The sequence below is a fragment of the Lycorma delicatula genome, chromosome 11, assembly GCF_047948215.1.
Source record: "Lycorma delicatula isolate Av1 chromosome 11, ASM4794821v1, whole genome shotgun sequence".
NCBI lineage: Eukaryota > Metazoa > Arthropoda > Insecta > Hemiptera > Fulgoridae > Lycorma > Lycorma delicatula.
Genome location: NC_134465.1, coordinates 82,006,351 through 82,022,371, shown reverse-complemented (window position 1 = coordinate 82,022,371; position 16,021 = coordinate 82,006,351).

Genomic DNA, 16,021 nt, shown 5'->3' with positions numbered 1-16,021 from the left:
CTCTCATTTGTACCGAAAAGGTTTTTCCGTAAATAGTCGACAGTTACGGCGTCTGTTTTTACAATTGGATCGGCGATATCGCACAATCGCCTCTTTGAAAAGGAGAGTGCGTTGTTGTCCATCGGTGAAACCGTCGGTAAGAATTTATTATTCAACTCGCTTTGCTTTACGAACATTTTCTTAACGTGACCGATTGTTGCACCATCATCATCTTCAACAGGCGGTCCGACGTTGCACAAACGTCTTTTTTTGATATCGAAATCTCCATCGGCGGTTTTGTCAAACGTTTCAACAATCCGAGTTGGTGGTGGTTGGGCGGTTGCACTCCCAACGCGAGAACGTCCGAACTTGTCGATACTCATCTTCAGACTGTTTAAAATAAAAGGTTCCCTGTACTACCTTCCTTTATGTATCCGCCTTCTTGCAGTTCTTCTACGATTGAAACTATTTCGTTATTATGACCGGTATGACCCGCACGTTTCGAAGCCAATAAAAGTCGCAGTCTATCGCACAGTTCATTCGGATCGTCCCAGTAAACGTAATCCGGTCTAACCGTTTTCTTCGCTCTCATCAACAGACCCGATCCAGTTATTGGACTTTCGTCGTCATGACCGCTTTCCGACGAAAGATGCGTACGAGGAAACAGTCTTTTGATAATATTCTTGTACTTTAACGATCGACTGGAAATTATGCGACCGGTATTTTGACTTTTATGCGCCTCAGTAGTTTCTAATATTTTCTTATAGTTATTTAAATCTTTGGTTGTATAATCTACAGGCTCATTCAAAAAAATCAATTGATATAAACCTTTGGAACCGCTATACGTCTTGTTGTCGATAACTATTTTATTTCCTTTGAACTGGAGTGGTTTTGTTCCGATCATCCATTGATCGTCAATGTTTTTAACTCCGTAGACGTTGTCTATTTTTTTACCTTTATCCGTTACGGTAAGATCCAAGAAATGTTTTGCACGAAACCCCATCGTTTTCGGTGTCGACGGGTCTACAGGTTTCACGAACTGTTTTTCCGACGTCGGTGTTTTAAAGAGTCTTCTCATAACCGTTGGTGTCTCTTCCACCTCCTCCTTTGCATTCTCTTCTTGTTCTTTTTTAACATCGTACTTTTGTTTAAACGATTGATTAAGTTCTCGGAGCGGTTCGACAATAGGCTTAAATTGCTTTTCAATATCTTGTTCCGATTCTGTTATTCCTTGCGTAATAGCGCGATGTTTTCGTTTAATCGAATCTCGTATTCTATCGATTTCCATTACCAACTTCGCAGACGATGACGAGGATGGCATATCGACCTCGTTCTTGTTCGACATCGTGGTTACGAATGATCGGAAAACAGTCGATCACATCACCATCCTAGTTCCACCGATCTAAAGAACACTGCATGTTTTTTGGTTCTGCGTAGAAAACGTATAACATCGATTAACGAAACATTCATTCTTGTCAGACGACGATTGGTATTGCACAATTCGCGGTAATATTGTGTCACACCCTGATCGATAGACGGTATCATGAGTTTCGTGCTTGTGTCTTTAAAGACAACAGCCCTTTTTACATTTCCAACCCACAGCGGAATATCCACAACCGTTGAGTGATCGCGTTGTGGTACCTTTGTCAAGTACCGTGTGGAAAGTCGTCTGATCGGATGACGGTCACCTTCCGAATGTAAATGCAACAGATAGCTATTCAACAACCAAAATTCGTCCGGTTTCGCTCCTGCATATTCGCACCATTTTCGCAGCAGATCTTCGTTTTGGATTTCAAACAGTTCGCGTCGTTCGTTGTACCTCAATCCGAACGAATCGGCGAATAATCGCAACGTAGGTAGCGCTTCGTTTAGAAATTCGCCAGAAAAGAGCGCCTGCGCCCTGTTGTTCACGATGTCGAACGGTAATCCTCCTCGTCTTATCGGTAATGTTTCCGGTACGTCGTCGGTAAATTGTACTCCGTAAGCCGTATCCACAAAACATTTTCTACCGTATGATAACGCTAAGCGGTACAACGTTTTTGGCGACCTGATCGGAATAGTTCGTTCCGTGATCACTATACAGCATCTCGCTCCTTCTAGACGACTACCGTATTCCAACATGTGCATGTAAACGTTTGTGTAGTCCATAGATGCATGTCGGTTTCGAAGTTCCAATAAAGGCTTTTTGTACACGAGCGGAGAGGGTCTAAATCTTGAAATAAAGTTCCATCCGTGTCGAATTGTGGTGTTGAACATGTTTTTATCGTATATCACCAGTTCAATTGGCATCTCGTATTTGTCACATTCTTCTAAAAATTTTAACCATATACGCTTATTGAAAATCGTACCTTCGCTAGTAATCATCAACAGAACGACCAACGGATAGTCACGATTCATTCTTTTTACATGTCGCCAACATCGTCGGTCTTTATTTTCACAGTAGTTCACTTTACGACAGACGTAGTTACCGCAAAACTTCTGACGGTCGCTAAAATATTTGGAACACAAGTTGTTTTGCGGTTTTTGTCTAAAACGTATGGCGTTAGCGTACGGTGTTCCGTCCTCATAGGTGTGTATGCTTGCCATTGTTACCGACTATCAACTGATCTCTTTTACAAAAACATCGAAGCCTACTCTATATCGTCCAGCATCGATATCGCTCTCCTTATCCACAACCAAAAATCCATGAGGTTTTCTCCATGCAACACCACACAGACTTTTAAACCGATCGAACTTCATATCGGTATTTACGTGATCTTGATATATGTGACGTAAGTTGAGATCGTCTTGTTTGAATATAAGAAGGAGATTTGCGTTGTCCCGTACAAGGTGCTTCCCGGCACTGGAATATGTCTGAGTCAAATAAAAGCTATCGATGTTGTTGTGTCGCCCCATCGCAAAGTACTTGCGAATATTATGTTGCTTTTCGCAAGCCACATCGTCGAAAATCATTATCGAGTTCGGTTCCGCTTCGTCGGGTGCCATCACATGATCGTTTTCTGAGTATGCAAAAAAGCCGATCTCCGGGACACCAGTCATGACTTGTTCTAGAAACTTATATTTCGGTTGGTACAGCGATTTAGAAAACACGTAAATATTTCTGAATCGTAAACCGTCCGGTGAGAACAGCAAGTTGAATAGGACATTTGTTTTTCCGCAATTAGACGGTCCGCAGATAATACATCTGATTGTATTCGGTAGAAGAGGTCCATGACGAGACCTTTTCCCCTCTCCACACCCGGCTCCTGTATAATCGTCGAAGTTTTCTAGCGTAATATTACCGACCTGTTGACGTTCCAACTTCATGTTTATGACTGATCGATTCACTACACCAAATCCGCCTTATGTATCCAACTGTTGTGTTTTCCATCGAACCCTTGCCACTTTACAAATAGCCTATCGCCTTTTCTTCGCAAGACTTTCTCGACCAAATACACATTATTTGTAACGTTAGTTTTAGTGAGCTCTTCAGCGTAAAATTTACCGCTCACCACCTCACCGTGAACATCGATCAACGTGTAAGTACACGGACGCGTATTATCATGTACCTTATGTACGATAAATATTTCATTCGTCCAATTCGGTAGATAGCCTTTGGCGAATGTCTTTTTAAATTTGCTTATACGCACTCGATCACCGACATTGTATTTCGGTAAAGTAGGTTTTCGATAGAGTACCGTATTTAACCGCTGTAAAACAGCGGCTTGGTTTCGCTTATTTACATCTTTCGGTTTCATTCCGATAGTACGATGACTAGTGTTGTTGTATTTTGCGATCAATTTCGGTAGTAATTCTAACCACTTGTAGGTTCCTTGTTCGGTAAATTTTCTCCACATCATCGTTTTCAGTGTTCGATTAAACCGTTCGACTATCGACGCTTTTTTATCCGAATGTGTGGAATAGTGATTTATATTGTACGACTGTAATAGTCGTTTAACCGACGGATTGTAAAACTCTTTACCCAAATCGGTTTGAAAATGTCGCATCTTGTGTTTATCCAATATGGGTTTGAGGGCTTTAGCGATCTCCGTACCGGTTTTGGTTTTAATCGGTACGGCAAATGCTAGTTTAGAAAAACAATTTATCATCGTCAGTATGTAACGATAACTTTTGTTCGATTTAGCATACGGTATCATCTCAACAAGGTCAGCTTGATATAGGTCTGAAATACCTTTAAGTTCAACGCGTCTTGTGGGGTAGTTTCGACGCGCCTGTCGATGGAGCTCTTTAGCTATTGACACCTTGACGTTCATTGTTGTACTGACCGTATTTCGTATGTGTTTGATTGGATAGGAATAGGAAGAGAAAAAAAGGATCTTTATTTCTTTATTTTTTTTTACCCGCCTCACCACTCTTATATCCCGGCCTTGGCACCGGCCGTATCGATAACAATGATAAATCATTAATCGATCTGCACATGTGCAGATCGGTTAAAGATTTAATGTGTGATCGATTCGGGGGGTTTAGGGTGGTCCTGAAAAGGACCGTTTTACCGATGATGGTAACCCGACAACCGACAGATGTCCGATCTGTTTAACAGAATCGGTTACTGTTGAGTTGTCGGGTTGCGGTCATCGATACTGTGAAGACTGTGTGAGGAAATTAGCAAGATATAGCAGGAATTGTCCCGTCTGTCGACGGGATATGTGTGGATACCATCGGATTAGAGAGGGAGACGACGGCAGTAATTGATGTAAGTAATTATAATTTTTTTAAAGAAAAGTCATTTATATTATTTCATATTTTTTTACATTAAATTTTTTTTGAAAAAAGTGATTTATGTAATAATTATTAAAAAGTCATTTATATTATTAGATATATACTTTATTTCATATTTTTTACATATAATTTTTTTTTCACTTACAATAATTTATTACATAATGGTTTTATTTTAAATAAAAGAAAGGCAATATATATCCGCATGATAAAAATTATTAACAATAGTCATGATCGTGGGCTATTAGGGTTTCGTTTACGGTTCTTGGTCTACAATAGTCATGACCGTGGGCTATGAGCACTTCGTTTACAGTTCTTGGCCTCTTTTGGGGAGTGTTGTCGTTATTGTTGAGTGGGAGTTTACGTTTCTTTTTGTTTATACTGTAATGTCCGTATGGAACTGTGTTGATTTTATTTTCTAATATGTAACGTTTATCGTCGTAAGGTGAAAGCGATTTCTTTGACTTGTTAATGGAAAATATATTGTGCAAAGTGCTTATGATTCCGTACGCGCTTGTATACGTAACGGAATCATTAAAAAGACTTTTTTTGTACAGATCGTGTCTAAGATCCTTTGCAATGGATACTCGAGGAATACCCTTTGCTACATTCTTCTCTTTCTTGTCGAATTCGAGAATGCTATACATCTTAGCACGAAGTCCGACAAATTCACGAATAGCTTTTCCATTCATTTCGTCTTTGAATTTACCAAGTTGTTTCTTATTGGTATTACTAAAACATGCGTGATCGCGAGGGTAATCTGAAGTATCGAACCGATCGATATCGTGAAGAATATCGTTGTAAACGTTATCGGTCACGATATGATACATCAGACTGTCCGTATCGGTCATTAGAAGATTTATATTATGACCGTACTTTTCCACCATGTAGTCATAGTGGAATTCGTACATGATCATTTTGCTAATGTCCAATACGGTAAATCCGATGTAGATCGGACGATTAAGGAATATCTCCGTTTTCTTCAGACTTACCCCAACGACATCCTTGTTATAGATGTACCAAGCCTTAACTCTCGGTTTTGCAATCACCTTATCCAATTTACGTTCGTTAGTGACCAGTTGGAAGTCAATTCTGTTTCGTACGTTTTCTAAGGACTTACCGTACACCGCGTTGTTCATCAACTTAAAAAAGTCCTTTTCAAAACTGTTTCGTGCTTGTGCACGCTTTTCAGTATTGAAGTCGATGTACGGTTTCAACCAAGGCGACTGGGAGAATTCCAGAACTCTGTGAATGTTTTTCACTTTCAGTCCTAGTCGAGTGTACAACTTTAGGTTTCTGTAATGTAAAACGTATTTTTGTTTGTCGTACAATGTAGTCAATAATTTCTTTACGGGACATCTCTTTATGTCCTTCAAATAGGGGGACAGCATATCATCGGTTGGTACTAATCGTTCTGGTGCGAGAGGGTAATCCTTGTGACGATCGTGCAATTCTTGTGGATACTCAAGATCCACTTCTAAGATGTAGCCGTTTTCACCACGATCGCAAACGCTGTTAATATCGAGATTGTCAATCTCTTCAGTACTCAACCACCTAAAATTAGCATGTGGCAAGGACTCAACCATGGCTGTCCCGTAAAGGTTGTTGCAATCGTAATATTGAACCCAGGATGTGGGTTCGGATGGGTCATACTGATCTGGAATGTTGGGATTGTTCGCCTTGGCGTACCTGTTTGAAATCATGGCTACACCACCTCGTGTTCCTTTTTCGACAAACAGATGCATATCTATGTCGGTCAACAGTTCCAATTTTTGTCGGGTAAATTTTAACATGGCATTCCACGTGAAATGGGGGGTGGAGTAAAAGTGACAGGGGTCCAAACCGTAATATTGCATAGACGTACTTCGGAAATTTTCAAAGACGTCTGCCAACAATAATACGTCGCTAAGAAGATAAAGGTCGTGGTAATCGCCTAACGTATTGCAGTCAAACGATTCCCACACGTTTTGAGCGTGGACGTAATCATCGTCCGTTATGTTCTCTCTTCTTAGCGTACTGTAAAATGCCGTCTGCGGAGGAAGTTGGGTTTCGAAAAACTTGTTTATATGGGTCATGTACTCGTACGGGTAAACGCCTTTACGGATTAAACAATCTCTTTTCTCGGGTAGCTGGTAACAGTTTGTGAGACGTTTAAATACGGTGTCTTTGTCCTGACAATCTTTTACAAGATTTTCCACAAGTTTTTCGAGTGACGACGAAAGAAATTGTAAAGAGTCCAAGAACCTCAACGGACCGACGGACAGTGACTGTAATCGCTCGGACGTGTTGGCGATACAGTTTATTTTTACATCGTCCTTATATTTTCCCAGAGCTTGAACTATATGATGACTATCGTAACCGCGGAGGTTATGAAAAAATACTGGAATATGCTCGGTGCGCTTACAATTTAAATTGCACTCGTTATGACATGCACCGAGAAACCGTCCTGTGGTATGCGAGTGATGACGTACACGATCGTCGTTCAACTCACAATGACAAAGAAAACACTCGGTAGCCCTTTGAAATGTTTCAGTGTCTTCGGGAGTCATCACCATCGGTTTTTCGGTAATCATAATTTTGTGCAATCTATCGGCGTGATCGAGCAATTCATCCAGCATCTTTTCAACGATATTTTCACCATCGGTTCTCGTTCGGTAGACTACAGGACCTTCACAAATCTCCCCTACCTCGTCGACGATTACATAGGCGTAACCGGACGGAAGATGATGGGCTACCTTATCGGTAAAACTAGTGTTGGGTTTAGGGGTGGCAGTGTCCATCGGATGTACAAATGATTCAAAGTCTGCATACACCGTATACGGAACGCGTAGCGTGGACGAGTAGTCCCTGAACTTCATCACGCATTCCTTTTCTTTAGCGGGATCGGGTACTCTTATCCTTTGTGCACCGTGTCGCTTACACTCGATCAAATGTTGGTTTAGGTTTTGTGTAGCGACATGTGGGTCTGATGAACTGAAACGGTGCAAACAGTAAGGGCAATATTGGCTGCTACCTTCATGTTTTGTAAGACCTGAAAGGAGACGAGATAGCCCATTTTTACCTGGTTTGGTATTTATAAGACAGTAGTGAAATTTATCTCTCGTCTCCCCTGCAAGCAGCAATAGATGTATGCAGTGGGTACGATCGCGGTTTTCGGTAACACGCACCGGGTACACGCGATCGTTATCTTCCTCATAGCCGTAGACATTGATGCTTATTGTGGGGTTCAACACCTCGAAGCGATCAATGTCTTTTACCTTTACTGGGTATGATATCCCGTTCATGTTAATTTCATGTTCGTACCTTGCATACCAAACCGTTCTTTGGTGTTTGCCAGGTTGATTGTAGAGGTATGCTAGTACGGACCATAGGAAACATTTTTCATCATGCGGATTTTTTACATTAACTATTGCCTTTCTTTTTACAAGTTTTTTTGGTGTTTTTATGAATGTGCTAGAGGCGCCATATAACGGACGGTAACGGATAATATTTAAATCAATATAAATTATTTTATTCATTACCCATCCGCTGCCGTTGTTGATGAATTTGGTCAGTGTCTCTATAATTTTCTCCACTGATTCTATCCATGATTCTTCAACAACGTCGGTGTTATCGTCCAAATTTATCACCGTTCTAGTTTTTCCATGCAAGTACAAATTTGTGAATGTTGTTTCTACTCCGTCTTCGAGTTGTGTCCGCTTCATCAATTCAACATTTGCTGCAACGTACCTGTAGAAACAGAATAATTTTAGTACATATTGACTACTTTAAAAAAATCAGTACATTTACAAAAAAATATTAACGTTTTTTTTTAATTACCATTTTATGTTGCCATCAAAGCGTCTGCCTTCTTCCTTCAAACAGTTCAGGATGTTCTTCTGATACCGTAGAAGGGTTGAAAGGAGATACAACTCCTCAGAGTCAGACAGGTCCCATCGAAGACGGATGACGTTGTTATTTATTGCATGGATAACTACCGGTGATACCATTTTTTTTGTAATATCTGAAACAAATTAAAATAACATATATCGTAACATTGTTTTTTTTTGTGTGTTTCAGTGAATAACAACAGAAGAAGAAGAAGACATTTTTTCATTATATATATTATTTATTTTTTTTTTGTTTAAAAGTATTTTTTATTGTATTTATTTTAATTGTAAAAAGTATTTTTTTAATTGTATTTATTTTAAAAGTATTTATTTTTTTTAATTTATAAAGTATTTTTTTAAAAATTTAATTAAATAATTTATTTGATTTGATTTGATTGAAAGTTATTTGATAATACCATACTGTTCCATTAGTATTTCTTTTTTTAATTAATTAAAGTAAAACTTACCTTGCTAATTAAGATGAAAATGTAATGATCTCTCTCCGATCGATGTATTCACTTTCAATAACAGATTGCGAATGATGAAATCAAATGATCTCTCTGCGATCGATGTATTCACTTTCAATAACAGATTGCGAATGATGAAATCACACAAATTTTTTCACTTATTTACAAACACAACCGGATTTAACCGACGCAAGTTATAGGTAAGAAATTAAAATTCACTTTCAATAACAGATTGCGAATGATGAAATCAAATGATCTCTCTGCGATCGATGTATTCACTTTCAATAACAGATTGCGAATGATGAAATTACACAAATTTTTTCACTTATATACAAACACAACCGGATTTAACCAACGCAAGTTATAGATAAGAAATTAAAATAAAGACGATTCGTGGAATTATTTATCGTGTCGATAAGAACAAAAAAAAAATAATTGGCTTGTGGTTTTAATTATTAAAAAAAAAAAAACATTTTCCTTATCGCATCCGCTCTTATTAGAGACGACGTTCCAGTTCGCACGTGCGCACTAACGGCTAGTGCGCATGCGCCGATTCATATACAAAAACGGTCCGAAAGAGAGAAGAGAGAAAATGAAGAGGGAAGGGGCAGGATAGGCATTCGTGTATCGGAGACTGCAACGATGGTATAGAAACGGTGGCTATGTGTGTGTATTAATATTACTGTACCATAGCAAATACGATTCTTGGAATTATTTTTCGTGACGATAAGAATAATTTATGGCTGATAAAAAAAATAATTGGCTCAATTCGCGGAATTAATTATAATGACGATAACAATAAAAAATTATTTATAGCGTTGATAAGAAATAATTGGCTCGACCGGATGTGATTAGTAGATAAGAAATTAAAATAAAAATAATTTATGGCTTTGATAAGAAAAATAATTGACTCAACCAGATGTTGTTAAGCAATTAAAATAAATATTGATAATAATAATTTATGGCTTTGATAAGAAAAAATAATTGGCTCAACCAGATGTTGTTAAGCAATTAAAATAAATATTAATTGTCGATTCTTGGAATACCGATTGCGGATGTTGATAAGCAGATGTGTGGGCACGTACGCACTACCGGCTAGTGCGCATGCGCCGATTCGAATTCCAACGCTGCGATTGGTCAATCGGACAACTTCAGACCACGTCGGTCCCACAATTCTTCAGTCGAGCGCCGCATCTCGCACGGTAAACACGTCTGCGTCACTCCGCTGACGCACGCACGCAAACACACGCGCAGCAGACACCGCCGCCACCGCCGCCACCGCCTCCCGGTGCACGATCCACGACGAGAACCTCTCTCCGTCGCGGTAACGCCTCCCGACGCCATCGCCTGGACGACCAGGATCATCCTCGAGGTACGTCTATATTCACTTGTGTGTATATGTATGTGTGTGCGCGTGTGTGTGTGTGTGTGTGTTTGTGTGTTGCAGCAGACATCGCCGCCACCGCCTCCCGGTGCACGATCTACGACGAGAACCTCTCTCCTTCGAGGTAACGCCTCCCGACGCCATCGCCTGGACGACCAGGATCATCTTCGAGGTACGTCTATATTCACTTGTGTGTATATATATGTACGTGTGTGCGCGTGTGTGTGTGCATGTGTGTTTGTGTGTGTGTGTGTGTGTGTGTGTGTACAGACTGATGTTACGTTAAAATTCACAGCTTACGTAGAACATTTTTCACTCATTACATCAGGGAGTCACCGCAGCCGATTGGTTTAAGGCGTCAGTCGGTCGCGTCCCGTCATGACCGGGTTCGAATCCTCTAGCCGACAGAATTTTTTTTCACTTTAAATATTATTTATTTAATTCAAATCGACCGCCACACAACAGTGATACCAACCTTTGAAATATTTCTTCAATATATAAACATGTCAACAAAAAATAAATCAAGTTGGTAACACTGACTCGCTGTCGACACAAAATAAATCATGTTGGCAACACTGACGTGGTACTTGCGCCAATCCAAAATGGCCGACCACCGCCATCTTGAATTAATGACGTCAGTAGTGACGTTTCAAGATGGCGGACGGTCGCCATCTTGGAATCCAAGATGGCGGACAGCCGCCATCTTGGAAAAAGGCGACAGTACCACCATTTCCGTACTACTGGTACAAATTTTAGTTTGATTAAAGAAAGAAAATATAATTCAAATATTGTTCAATACGAATAAGGAGTAATGCAAAAATTAACGAAAAAAAAATTACCTAATCCATGGTACCAGTGAAACAATACAAAAAGACATTTCGGAAAACAATTGTGAATAAAAAAAAAATTGTATAACTTTTTCGTTAGGAATATATACCCGTATTATTTATAAATACCATATGTTCAGCAAATTTTATCAATAAAGTTCGGTTTCTGTTATTTCGATTTCCTCAACGGTTAAGAGTAAAAAAAAAACCGTTCATATTATTACTTGAAACAGAATTAAAAACCTAACAGTACTTCTGCTTTTACAATTTATTCATACTGTTCAATTTTGGTCAAGGTCGCGGACGCGACGTTGTTCGGGAAACCAAAGTTTTGCTGTTTATTATTATTGTTCTGAGAGCTGTGTACGAATGTTGTCGCCGTCTGGCGTGAGTCAGCTGTGTTTGCTTCTTTTTGATGTGCTATTCTCTGTCTTGTGAACATTGTTTTTTTTTTTTGTTATTGACAATTTTATGTAATTCTGTTTTGTTTTGTGTTTTTAAACAGTAAAAATAAATTAATGAACCGTTTAAAAAATCTTCCTACCAATTTATTTAAATATTTTCTTTAACGGAAACAATATTACTTTGTAGATTAATTTTTAAACGATAATAGATATACGTCCCGTATATATATGTATTCAACGTATACATAAATATCTGCTCAAAATAATTTTGAATTATATTGTAGTACTTTTTTATATTTAGAACCTTGACGTTATTTCACGAGTTTAAATTTTTGGAATAAAGCATATGAATTTGAATTTATCTATTTTTTTCTTAAAATTTGGTTATTTATTTATAATTTAACTTTTAAATGGAAGTGATTTATTTAACGCATTACTATATTCAAATCAGAATGAAAGATATATTTATTTATTAACTCGTAATATATATATCGGATTAAAGATACAGATCGTGCGAATAAATTACATCGTTTATTTTAAACGAGTAACCGGTTTATAGCAGCGATAAAATTTTACATAAAAATAAGCTGTGCGTATTAATTTTTCTACTTGGTATTCCTTATGATTTTTTTAACTGCAAAATGACTATTAAATTTGCTTGTAACGCGCGAGCATAAATTTCACGACAAATTAATGATAAATTGAGAGGTGTGACTACTTATTTTAATTAGCGACTTTGTTAGTTGTTGTTTACGATTAATTTAACTCGTGTACTGTTTATGTATTGCAACGTATTAATGTAGGTGTTGTTTTCTGATATAATGCTTGTATATATTATGCGATAGTTCTCAACTCTTTTGTTACAAGGTCTTAACATTAAAGTACAATAAATCTTACGTTATCGAACAATACAGCGTTGAAAATTGTATATAATAGTGTATAAGCTGATTGTTATTGTATAAATTTACATAATATTTAGTTAATAAACATTAATAAAATTAATATTTTAAAATAAACCTGTAACATTTTTTATCGACCGCCCCTGTATTTCCATTAATTTATTTATACTGTTAATGAAATACTATAGTGGTCGCCAAGAAAGATGGCGCTTGTATTTAAACTATTGTATCTTAGTTAAAAAAAAAAATCACAGATTAAAAAGGAATGTATCGTCGAAAACTGTAATTATTTTTACTCTAACTGAATGTGACCGATTTTAGTTACTGTCTTTCCTTTGAAAATTAATGGCGTGAAAATCTGAAAACTCGTGATTTTTTACTTTTTTTTGAGAACGTTAATTTGAATTAACGTAAAATAAAAACTGATCCGACGTAAAAATTTTCTACTTTCAGAGTTAGATTAAAAGATTGTTGTTTTAATAATTATAATTAAGATTTAACCCGAAACTAGAATTATTTAAGCGACAGGTCGTTTCAAGTAAAACCATAACATTTCAGTTAATTTTAGGTGTAGAAAAAATAAATTTTCGCTAATATCAGACATTAGTTTTGTAGCAACACATTTGCTTTTTACGGTGAGGTCTATTTACAGGATCATAAAAATCGATTTAAAAAGGTAGCAATATATAATGGACTGAAGAAGCCGTCTCAGCAAGCGGTACAGTCTCGACTATGTAATACCTCCTGTTTGTGTTCTATTCATGAATCCCTTGTATTAATACATGCGTTAATTAGTATTTATATTATTTAATTATATTATACGTAAATAAATATTTTACAAAAATTATGTGTATATTTCAAGTCATAAATGAAATAAAAAAGGACCTTACTTTAGTTTCATGAACGATTAATTTAATGATAACTAATAAAAAAATGAAATTGTTAAGAAACACGGTTGTTTTTAACTGTTATTTTCTGACTTAATAATCATTATTTTAGTACTGATGTAGGACTAATAGAATTAATGGATAATGGATAGCGAATGTAGTCCCCTCTTCGTGGATAAGAGATTGTTACGCAATCTCAAATAATGTTATAGTAAGATGACTCAAAGTTCCAGAACTCATATTATTACTGCTACATGTTTACGTTCTTACTTTGTTTTCTCATACTACGATGTAATTGTATATTAGTATAAATTACTGCAATACCAGTCTTCAGTCTTACGGGTTCTTTAAGTCCTCGGTTGTGATATCTAATAAGTTAATTGGATTTTGGATTTCCATACGTTCAGTTCGTGTCAGTTTCTTAGCGAGTTTATTTAACGGTGCCGTGATTTATCTAAAACGGTTTAGAATAATATATTAATTTGCGATTTTTATCCGGTTATAAAGATTTTTTTTTTTTAATTTTTCTGCGACTAACTTAGAGCATTATGAACGAGATGAAACAGTTTCTTTTTCCGGTCGACAAATTAAAAGCTTCAGGTGATAATCGACCCGTATTTTAGATAAATGAGACTTCTTGGGTTGATGAAAATCATTCTCATAAATACATATAGCAAGATTTGAAAAAACAGAGGGATTAAAATACCAATCGTTTAATAGTTTGTCGTGGAAGTTCAGCTAAAACAGGGTTCGTTAAAGTAAGTAAATGAGTTTTCCGCAGAAAAATCGAAGGCCGTTTCGGATTATCATTCACAAAATGAACAAAGATAGTTTTGAAAATTACTTTTTGAATTACAAAAAGGAAGCGTACTAATTACGGATAACCCAAGTATCAGTCTGTTGCAATGAATTAAGTTCCCACCGACAGGTGGTAACTTCCTCCACCGCTGGAGGAAAGCTGAAATCCAGTCATGGCTTCAAGCAAAATCGGTTCCTTACAATGAAAGTGAAACTAAACAACAGCTGTTGAAATTATTACTCCCGTATAAGAATAAACGTAAACCGTATGATATTCATGTTATAACCACCGAGAAAGGACATTCTGTTATTCGTTTCCAGCCATATCACTCTCGATATAATGCGATAGAACTTATATAGCTGGAAGCGACAAGGAAATTTGCTGATTTAGATCGAGAAATTTGCCGACTGATATTGGGAAATTAATTAATGACCGATTAAAAAACGTTACGGCAGAGGACTGGGAAAAATGCGTTTGCATACAGAAAAAAATATCGAAAAGGATTCCTGCAATGAAATCATGCGAGATGAGTTAATAGAAAGATTCATCATTAATCTTCAATAAATAGACTCTGACGTAGATTCTGTTTTTCAAAACTCTGACGAAAATGATTTTCATACTTACACAGAATACTTACAAAAATAAACAGGATGAAGCCTTGGCGGAACGACTTCCAAACCAAGTACTGTATGTAAGTAATCATTGCAAACAACTTTTACGAATTTTTGTACGATTTAAACTGAGAGTTTTAACTTTATTTGAATTTCTATGAAAGAGTTTTCACAATCGGAACAAAATATTAAAAATAAATGATGAGTAAGCAGTTAATACGTTTTTAAATTTCAGTATCATAATAAACTGTATAATGTTTACTTATACGATTTTAACGGCTTTTTGTAATCTTTTATAATTTTCTTTTTATACATTTGAGCCTTTGATAGAAATATTGTGAATAGTTGTAAAAATAAAAATATACATGAAAATGACAACACCGACAATATTAATAATAATAATAATTGTATTTACATTTGCAATAGTATTTACAAATATTATAACTTATAATATTAACGAAGTATAAAGTAATACGATAGAATTGTGTGAAAGGCGACATTAAATCATGCCCGCGTGTCGTTGGTCTGCATAGCGACGAACAAGATCTCAACTAGCGTATAGCTAGTTATACATAATGTATAGCTGTAATTGTCTGAATAAATAGCTGAATAAATACCATTTATTCTTAGTGTCGCAACACCTTTTTTTTTTTTTGTGGGATCTAAACAAGTCTTCTGACACTTATTAATGAAATTTAATGGAATAGTACCACAAATAAACATTTTGTATAAAATGAGCTAGTAGTTTTTAAAATCAAATAATACAAAAAAAAATTAAGCGCATTTAATTTTAAAATGAATTATAAGCAGGTTGTAAATTATAATAATTTATCGATAAACGTTTTAAAAAATATAATCATTATTATTAAGAAATTATTACGGCCCGTATTTCATTTTCATTAATTTTGAAGATTATTTTAACGGCATCCAAGTTTTATCAAAGTTATATTCTATTTCTACCAAATAAATTTGAATAAGTAAATATTACTGACACTTTTAAGAATTATCATCATAATCCAATGAATTTTCGTTATAAAATATTACAAAAAATAAAATTGCTATTGTCAATTAAAATTCCTTTCATGTTAAAAGGGAAGGTGTTAAGTAAAAAGTATGAAAAAAGTATATAAAAGAGATGCTAATCAATTTCAGAGGGAGATACAGTACGAGTAGCTTAAC